Source organism: Squalius cephalus, assembly GCF_949319135.1.
Source record: "Squalius cephalus genome assembly, chromosome: 12".
Taxonomy (NCBI): Eukaryota; Metazoa; Chordata; class Actinopteri; order Cypriniformes; family Leuciscidae; genus Squalius; species Squalius cephalus.
In genome coordinates, this window is record NC_137133.1 from 35,805,548 (window position 1) to 35,816,321 (window position 10,774).

The window sequence follows — 10,774 nt, forward strand, 5'->3', positions numbered from 1 at the left end:
CTGTTTTTAAACCTGTGCTTAAAGGTTACAGCACTAGCACATGTGTACTTCTCAGATCATGTTTTGGGGACCTCCCACCATTGCACATTTAACACCTGACCAGCTCATTAGTAGATTGCAAGACTTGAATTGGGTGTGTCTGATGAGGGAGACATACAAAATGTGCAGTGGTGGGGGTCCCAGGACAGGTTTGAGAAGCACTGCCTTATCTGACCCATGTATTTCTGGTCTTGGAGTCTCTACTAACGAGCTGATGAGTTGAATCAGGTGTTTGATTAGGAAGAGTTCAGAAATGTGTAATGCTGGCACCAGGAACAGGGATGGGAAAACACTGCTTTAATCACATTCATGTACTCATGTAAATGGGGCCAGTGTTGCTCTTTTTAATACCGTTTTCTTTTTCTTTAAACACAAGGAAGCATGGTTCAGTCCAGGTCGATACCACAGACCTGCTACTGGCTTCCTGGAGGAGCGTCTTCGTAACGTGCGCAAAAGGGTCAGAAAAGGAAGAGAAAATCGAGTTTCTTCAGATAACCCAAGAGATAGCAGTAGTTTTATTTTGCCAGGTATGTACGTATGTCTGTGTCTAATATATATAAATGACTCTTATTACTGAGCTGAGCCAAATTATTTGGTTCTCTAAAAAGAGCCCTCACTTGGGTTTAATGTTGGCAACATCAGAATTTATTCGGCAAATGCGTTTCTATCTCCCATTATTTGCATTAACTTGTTTTCGTACTAGTCAAAAACCACCTCAAGCGAGTGTAAAACCTCTTTGTGAATTAAGGAATTTTGTTTCTAATTTTGGTGTTTCCATCACTCGTTTCTGATGCGATACTTCAAAATACCTCAACACAGTGGTAGAACCATAGCTAATAAGGACTGCCTGATTAGCCAGGGACAGCGTGAAAGATGCGTGGGATAGTTGACGGAATTTTATATATATATATATATATATATATATATATATATATATATATATATATATATATATATATATGTATATATATAAAATGTGTGTATGTGTGTCTGTGTGTACCTCAGCTTAACATATTTTCCCACTCAAAATTCCTGTTTGTGATTACATTTCTGCTCTCAACAGAGTCAAATGTAGATTCAGAAAGAGCTACTCAAATGACAGAGTGGCTTAAAAATAATATCTGGCCACTAAGTCAGGTTGAGCAATACATGAAGGAGACGTCTATCCATAGGGCCAAATGGATTCGTGACAATGGATCCAAGACAATCATGGAAATATTCAAGGAGTATCCACGTCTCCTCGACACACCAGGCATGGTGGGTTTAAATTTAAGAAATAAAAACATTGGCTCAGTATTTTCTTTTTTGTTTTACAACTTTGTTTGCCATGTTGGCCTTTGTTTTGTATTTTTTAGATATCCCAGGATTTCTTAATTTTGAATCCAGACTCCGCTTCAAAACTCACCGAAAATTGGGTACCTGTGTTTAAGGATAAGATTCTGCAGTTTGCCAGCAGAGAGAAACAATCTCTTGATCTACTTTCCAGTGTAGAATTGATGTCAGCAGGTAATGGGTATTAAGAACACTGTTACAAATGAATAATTCAGTCTAAAAATGAATTACTATCTCTCATGTCATTCTAAAAAATGAGAGATTTTCCCTGTTTACAATTACTGTTAGTCAGGACCATTTTCATTTTGTTAACTATTTCTTTGTAACACAATTTAATAAATGAATGTCATACATCCAGATTTATTGCAGTCAAATTTTATTGCAGTTTTATGAAACTTTTTTTTTTAATTTTGAGTGATTTTTATGAACATTTTTTCATTGTATTCTAAAGAGATGCAGAGTGATGTCGCCTTGCAAGTACTTCCTGTAGTCCTTCCAACACCAGTGTACAAGATTGGAAGGAAAACGTTTAAACCAACTTTCATTGAAACCCGGAAGGCCTTCATAGACATACAGCCTGTAAGTTAACAGCCATTGCTAAAACTACATGATTTAAGTATTTACAATATATTGTATGGACCCTTTTAAAAGACTGACACATTTTGACAATTATCAACGTCACAAATCTAGTAATGTTTTTAATTTAATTTTTGAGTGAAAAAATACATTGAGTAGTGTCACCCAAAAATGAAAATTCTGTCATCAATTACAAACCTTCCTGTCGTTCCAAACCTTTAAGACTTTTGTTCATCTTCGGAATGGAATGACGATATTTCTAATGAAATATGAGAGCTTTCTGTCCCACTATTGGCAGTCTATGCAATTACCACTTTGATGCTACAAAAAGTTAATAAAAAGATTGTAAAACTAATTCATATGAATCTAATGTATTTCAAATTTTCTGAAAAGACTTGATCGCTTTATATGATGAACAGATTTAATTTAATTTAAGTATTTATTTTTGGGTGAACTAACCCTTTAAGGCCATGACACACCAAGCCGACATAAAAAAAAACTAGTGACATCAAACGGTAACTGTGTTGTTGCCATGAGTCATTTGCATCTGGGCCAAAAAGTTGGAATACTGTAAAGGCTATGGCCAACCCCTGCCAACTGGGGTCCGACTAGTGCTATCATTGGCCGATGGTTGGCTTGGTGTGTCATAGCCTTTACTGTTCCTAAAGGTATTTACATTAGTTTTAAATTTTAGCGTTCTAAATTGATGCCAATTCTTTTTCTTTTCTTTTTTCTCTCTTCTTTTTTTTTTTTTTTTTTGTCAGATTGGGACCAATATGGCTGAGTACCTGCGCTCAAAAGACTCTGAATTTCCACATGTTCTCATGCTTGGAGACAACCAGTGCTTTCAAGCCTTTGCCATTATAAACGGAGAGGCACTCGAGCAAAATACATTGCTTGCTGCAGTTGATGTTTGCTTTAAGGCGTTCTACGTGTTTGACATAGACTACCCGAAACAGTGTTCCACAGTGTGGCAGTTTTTACAGACTGTGGTGTATGGACTTTCTGGGGATGAAACACCAACAATGAGAGTTTTGCGAGCATTCATTTTTGCTGACAAACAGTAGTTTTTGTTATTACTGTCTGTGACCTTGCCTCTTTTATGCTGTTCTTTTTATATTTACTACTATTACTTCTAAACCATTACTTCTAAATACTTGTACTTTTCTTCTACAGTACAATTACACTACAATTGATTATTACTGTGAGTATTTCTCTCACATGATATGTTATGCTCAAGATGTTGATGTAAATGCTTTGAAATGTTTTAAGATTTCAAATTCATATTTTCTTCAAAAGGTTAATTTTTCGGACTAATTTTTGCTGACAAACAGGTTATTACTGTCTGCGACCTTGACTCTTTTATGCTGTTCTGTTATATTTACTATTACTTCTAAATACATGTACTTTTCTTCTACAGTACAATTACACTACAATTGATTCTTACTGAGTATTTCTCTCACATGATATCTTATGCTCAAGATCTTGATGTAAATGTTGTGAAATGTTTTTAGATTTCACTTCATATTTTCTTCAAGAAGTTATTTCAAGTCTTTCTGTGATATGGTTTCATGCATTTTCAATTTTCAGGGAAATAAAAAAAAAAATGTATTCACAAATGGACAATTTTACTTGATAAAACAAAAATAAATTTTCATATTTTGATTACGGAAGTCTGTATTGCTGTAGATGTGTTATTTTAGTCATTTTGATTACTAAAATTTTTAGTTTAAATTTCCAACCCATTTTGGGTCACATTAACCCAGCACTGTAGTAATTTTTAACCCATAATTGGGTTCAATGTTCAACCCAGCATGCTGGGTCAAACATTTAACCCAACTAGTTGGGTTAAAACAACCCAGTGCTGGGTACGTCCCTTTTTGACCCAGCGCTGGGTTGCCAAAATAACCCAAATTGGGTTGTTTTTAACCCAGCAGTTTTTAGAGTGTAGCTAGCCTACATTTTATTTATAAAGCACCTTTCCCAAAGGGAGATAATGAGTAAACATGGCATCAACAAGATATATACATGCATAAATACATAAAGCCTATATTTACAAATCATAAAATCACCAAATGATATGACACAATTATATTATCAAAGAAAGAAAACTGCCTTTATAATGATACATGCATTATGAATGAATGATCATTTCTAAACTCCGCTAATTGAAAATGTGTATGGAAACATCACATTTGAAAGATGATTGACACATCTGAAAATGAGGTCAAACTTCAGTGCAACATAGTGTCCTGAATCTGACCTAGCACCTGCACAACGTGGGGAAAAGATCATTTCAGGATTATGGATTATGTCATGAATAATTTATGATTAAAACAATTTCATTTCATAACACACTTTGCATAACAAATCTGCCCAATGTAGTAAATAGTATAGTGAATCAAAATGTAGTGAACCATTTAATATGTATAATTTATATGAAACATATATTACTTAAGTAATTGAGCTGAATAATGACACTAATATTTTCTTTAGAGCTGATTTATAGCTGAATAGAATTGGGGTATGTTTGCAACGATGTACTAAAACCTCTGGTACGCCTCTGGTGAAAATCTAGCTTTTAATGTTGTTTATGTGTGTGGTGTTTTTAATATGCTTTAAGACAAACCATGTGTAAATTCATAAGTCGACAGCATTGCTGAGTATTTCCACCTTAAAACTGCAGTGAACCAAAGACAGTCTCAAAAACACGCTTTGAAATCGCTGGTGTTTCTGACGTCACAAACTACCTTGTAACCAATCAGATCAACGTGTGATCGTCAACCAGTGGATCTCTGAGCTAAGTGAGTGAGTGGAGGCGGGGCTCATTTGCATATTCATAGAACCGCGCATACTAAATGAGGCAAGGGTGTCGAGTTACACTCAAGCTATTTTAAGGTATGAAGACATTTGTTTTCAAGGAAAAAACATTTAAATAGGTCATTTTAGTGATCAAAGATGAGTTTTAAGGGATAACATTATTGACAACCAGAGGACTTTAAAACCCGCTTCCTGAGGGGCCATTTACACGACTCACCGTTTTCAACTAAAAAGGGAAACTTTATGTGCTTTGGCTGTTCATTTACACGACAGCAGAGTTTTGGGGGCCTGAAAACGCAAACTTTTGAAAGCGGGATTCAAAGTGCAAGTTTTTGAAAAAGATACTGCTATCGTCTCCACACGTAATACACATGCACATGACGTCACCATTTTCACAAATATGATTTTTGTAGTTTACACAGAGACAATAACGGTATAGTTTTCAAAAACTTGGGTAACACTTTATTTTACAATGGCATTGTTACACGTGTTACAGTTACTAGTAATAAATGATGCATAATAACATGCAACTAAACCCCTAAGGAAGTACATGTAGTTACTTCATATTACTCAGGACTTAAATGTATAATTACAGTGTAACAAAGACACCTTAAAATAAAGTGTAACCTTGCACTTTGAAACCCTTTTTTAAAATTATTATTAAAGTTTGCATTTTCAGGCTGCCGAAACACCATTATCTTGTAAATGCATGGCCAAAATGCATAAAAAGTTTTCAGTTTCTAGTTAAAAACGGTGTCGTGTAGTGAAGGAAAGTGCTTGACTGTCATACAAAAATGTCAAAATGCAAAAGAATACATGGCCCTAAAAACAGGCTTTAATTCCTGTATCCAAAATGCAATATTTTTTCCTTTTTATTTTGGGATGAAATATGATCAACGCATTTTTGAAAACTCATCCAGGTACAGGAGGAGTCACATGGCTCACATGGTTTTGAGACAGAACTAGAGACAGAGCAATGCACTACATGCATCAGTTCACATTGTGCATCTTGTTTTAAAGAAGCCCGCCTAGACAAACAACTGCATAATCAGCATTAACCTCCAGACCTTCATTACGCTTCCGTCAACCTCAGCAAGAACAGCTCCAGATCAACTCTGCAGCAGATCTGACATGTGACGCTCGACTGACACCCTGAAACTGCTGAGATTTCAGTCCTCACAAATACTCGTCCATATTGCCCTAAAAGCTAATGTCACGCTTCATCAGGATCCTTGTTTTAACAGCAGCAGCAGCCCTAAAAACACATCAGCCTTTTTATTGCAAACAAACAAAGCCAAAGAAGGTCCGTACTTAAGGTTAGAGATTTTAACAAACCCATAATCTTCAGTGTAAACTAGCATGAAGCAGTTATGGTTAACTAAAACCATTATAGGATAACATGAGGGAAAATGCCCTGCTTTAGAACAATGCATTTACCAAAACATTTTGCCAATTTAGAACAAAATGGCAAATTATTCAAAGAGAGCATCCTAATCCAATACTGGGGTAAACTTTTACAGAATGCATAAATGACTTTTGGTATAAATCTTACTAATATATATTTAAAGTGCCAATGTAAAATACTAAATGACTATTCTATTTAAAATAGAATTTTGACAACTTAGTCAAATAATTGAAAAACCGATGTCAGACAAAACAGAATCCCAGTAAAAGAGATTCATCTCATCTGAAAGGTAAAATTATTCTGTGACTTCAGGCATATGAATATTTACATATTTAACTGCTCATATTTTAATTGAAGATGTGTCATAATAGCAACACTATGAATGCAAATTTAAAGATTTCACTCACGAAATTGAAGATTTAACGAAAGCGAAATGTCTGAAATGTACATCTAGTTCATGGAAAACTGAATAACTCCATTAATAACAATTTTAAATTAATAACACTTACACAAGCAACAACATGCCATTCTAGGCCAGTTCTGGGTGGTGCATCTTACCCCACGGGTCTAATTTTATAATTTTACTTCAAACTATAACTTTTACTCCATAAATCTAATAACACTGATCTGTCGACAAATTCATCATTAACAAATAGACACAAAATATTTTAATATTATACATAATTTAATGTCATATAGACCACTATTTTCCAGACAACACAAAATTAACCTCAACTGTTTCGGCTGACTAAAATCTCACAAATGTTGATATTCAGATGAAATTACAAAATTTTAAATAGCGTGGCAATTCTTCAAAAGTGCTGAGATGAGTTTTTGTCATCTGGAGAAAAAAGAAAGGTGGGTATCTTACCCCGACTTACATATAGTATCTCAACTATACTAAAATAACTACAAAAAAAAAAAATCTAAAATGCAACTAAATCTAGTTACACTCTTAAAAATAAAGGTTATTTTGATGGTTTCATGAAGAACCTTTAACATCAATGAAATGCTTCCATTTTACAAAAGGTTCTTTATAGTGGCAAAGGGTTCTTTTAATTATTAAAAAATGTGCTTTTACTAAGAAGAAGAAAATATTCTTTTTAAGAATTGTGCACTGAAAGGTTCTTTGAGGAACCAGAAATGTTCCTTCCCTGGAATCACTGTGAAAACCCCCTTTCGCAACCTTTCTTTTTAAGAGTGAGCTGATTCAGAAAAAACATATCAAGGCCTGAACATTACAACCTCAACCACACTCACGGTGTGTGATCATTTCATTGGAATCTTCCTAGAAAGAGATCGAGTCACTCATATTGCGGCACTCCTGCATTAACTACCAATGCAACATGACAAGCAAGAGAGAGAGAGAAAGGAGTGAGTGCGAGAGCGTTGCTGGCGCGCTTCTCTTTACGACACATCAATGACAAGAACGCAAGAGCCAAGCCCCGCAGCGGCACGTCACTGTCGTCCCAGTGTAATCCCACATGACAACACACACGCTTCCCAATCCCAAGTACTGAGTACTAATAGACTGGAATGACACGACGAAGAGCTCGAGATGTTGGCGGTGAAGCGCGCTCTTCATGCGCCCAGTTGGTGAATCACAGCGAACAGATGCTCGTGCCGTTTACTCAGATTCTGCGCTTTCAGGAGAAGTAAACAGTGGTTAAGTTAAAGGGTTAGTTCACCCAAAAATACAAAAATCTGTCAGTAATTACTCACCCTGAATAAAAACAGTGATATGCAAACTTATACGGAAGCGTGATGTGAGGAGAATATGTTGAGTTCATTCAAACCGGAGCGATTTTGTGTGCTTTTGTGTTCGTTTGTGTGATGGTTTCGATGTTTGGAGTGAGAACTGTTACTGAATGTCAAGTCAAAAGTCAAAGTTTGAGATCTGTGAGGGGAATTGTTGTGTTGCAATTTTTATCTCTGTTGACATTTATCTTTGGCAGATTACGTTGTTTATTGAAATGTATTGAGCCTCTAACTTCATATTAACCCTTTAATGAGAACTGATCTAATGATGATCTATAATAAGTTTATTGCAATTAATGCATCTATGAGGAAATCATTTAGATTCATATGGACATATAATGGTAGTTATTTACCTGAGTGTCATGCATGTTTTTGTATTATTGATGTTTTATCCATGTCATATTGTGAGCAATAGCAGTATTGTCTTTCAATAGGGCAGTTATCATATCCAGACTCAAATAATGTTTCTAACAGCAAACACTCAGAATAAAGTGAGATGATCTGCTGATGATCTTGAATGGCTTGTTGAATGAGTGTTGATAGTCTGAGGCTCATCAATATTAACAGATCTGCTGAAAACACTCTTTATTTCATGTCAACAGTCTCTGTTTTCACCTCATTTATTATGTTAAAGTCTTCAAATATCAGGTGAATGGCCACTTAAAGCTAATTTCTAAAGGGAGATGGTGGAAAATATTTGGGATGGGAGGGGAAAAAGTCAAGTCTTTTGCATGCATTATTCCCTCTCAAAACTTTTACGCTCCTTCGCAAAGATATTTGCGTTCCCTCACAAAACCTGTTGTGAGCTCGGACAAACACGTCCAGTGTTTCAGAGATCCGTACGTTAACAATGCACTGTTCATGGAGTTCAGTAAAGTTGGCAATATATTCACAGATCTGAACTTCCCGAATCAATAGCTCTTGAGCTAAACAAAGAAACTCTTTGTTCAAACACAAATGCCAGCAATTTCCAAATTATCTCTAAGAGCAGCGGAGAGACGCGTCCTGAGGGAAAGTCTGCAAAGTGCAATATAACCCACCACAAAAATAATCATTAACTTCAATGTTAAACACTTGTAGTGTCACCGAATTCAGTTTACACATCAATGGTCTCCTACTGGTCATACAACAACACTTAGTTTGGTAAAATGTGCTTTTGCATATTTTATACTATGAAAAATATTCAATAACTTCATTGTAACACACCAAATTCAGTTTACACATCACTGCTACACATCTCACCACTACTAAGCCCTTAATCTCATGTTCACTGCTTAAAACACACGTATATGTATTGATTACATTTGAAGTATAGGCTATACTGTATGTTCCAGACTGGACTCTGGATTTGCTTTTGCAAAAGCACTTGGCTTTGTTACTTGGATAATAAAGTTTATTTTCTGGCATCAAAACCCCAAGACTTCAAGGGGGATTTTTAAAAAAGTGACAGAATCCACAACAATATTTGAATGAAGGAGGAGAATAATTTTAGGGTTATGAGTTGAATGAGCATCAGTTACTTTATGATAGACAGACAGATAGAAATGTTTAGAAGTGTCATTGGGTAAAAAAACAAACTCACTAACTGATATGGTTTTTGGCAGAGAAGCTCCTCCCACAGCAATTCATCATCAGTGAAGCTCCTCCCACAGCAGTTACATGGTCAGTGAAGCTCCTCCCACAGCAGTTACATGGTCAGTGAAGCTCCTCCCACAGCAGTTACATGGTCAGTGAAGCTCCTCCCACAGCAATTCATCATCAGTGAAGCTCCTCCAACAGCAGTTAGGGTCAGTGAAGCTCCTCCCACAGCAGTCACATGGTCAATGAAGCTCCTCCCACAGCAATTCATCATCAGTGAAGCTCCTCCCACAGCAGTCACATGGTCAGCAAAGCTCCTCCCACAGCAATTCCCCAATAAATGCTGGAATATTCCCATCAGCTACAAGTGAAGAGCATCAAAGCATCAGGAAGAGCTGACAGGAGAACATTTGATCCAGAACCCTGAAGAATGAAACACACTGAAGATCCTGGAGAACAACGAGGTTAGTGTTTATTCTTCATTCATTCATTCATTCATGATGCTGAAGAACATTCATATTTTTTTTAATGAAATTACACCTTTTTTTTCTTTCATGTCAGACCTGATGGAAGAGAGCGAGGAGAGCGAAGAACTGAGTGAAGTGGAGGAGGAACATCATGTCAAACCTGGAGAAAAACCTTTGAGACGCTCAAAGACTAAAAAGACACCTTTAAAGAAAAGAAGAGCCAAGAAATCTTTCACCTGCACTCGGTGTAGAAAGAGTTTCAGAAACACACAACGTCTTGAGCTTCACACGAGAGTTCACATCGGAGAGAGGCCGTTCTCATGCGATCAGTGTGGGAAGAGTTTCACACAGTCAGTACATCTTAAAGTTCACATGAAAATCCACACCGGAGAGAAAACGTTCATGTGTGGTCAATGTGAAAAGAGATTCTCAAACAAACAACATCTTGACGTTCACATGAGGGTCCACACTGGAGAGAGGCCGTTCACATGTGATCAGTGTGAGAAAACATTTCACACCTGAAGACACAACTGAGAGTTCATATGAAGGAGAAGCCACATTTATGTTCTGAATGTGGAAAGTGTTTTTCACTGCGGTGTAATTTAGTAGCACATCAGGAAATCCACACTGGTGTGAGAGAACATGTGCTTTGAGTGTGAGAAGACTTATTTCAGATAAACGTTTAAAACAGCACCAGAGAATTCACACCGGAGAGAAACCTTACAAGTGTTCACACTGCGACAAGAGATTCAGTCAGAACATCTGAAAACCCATGAGATGATCCACAGCCGAGAGAAAC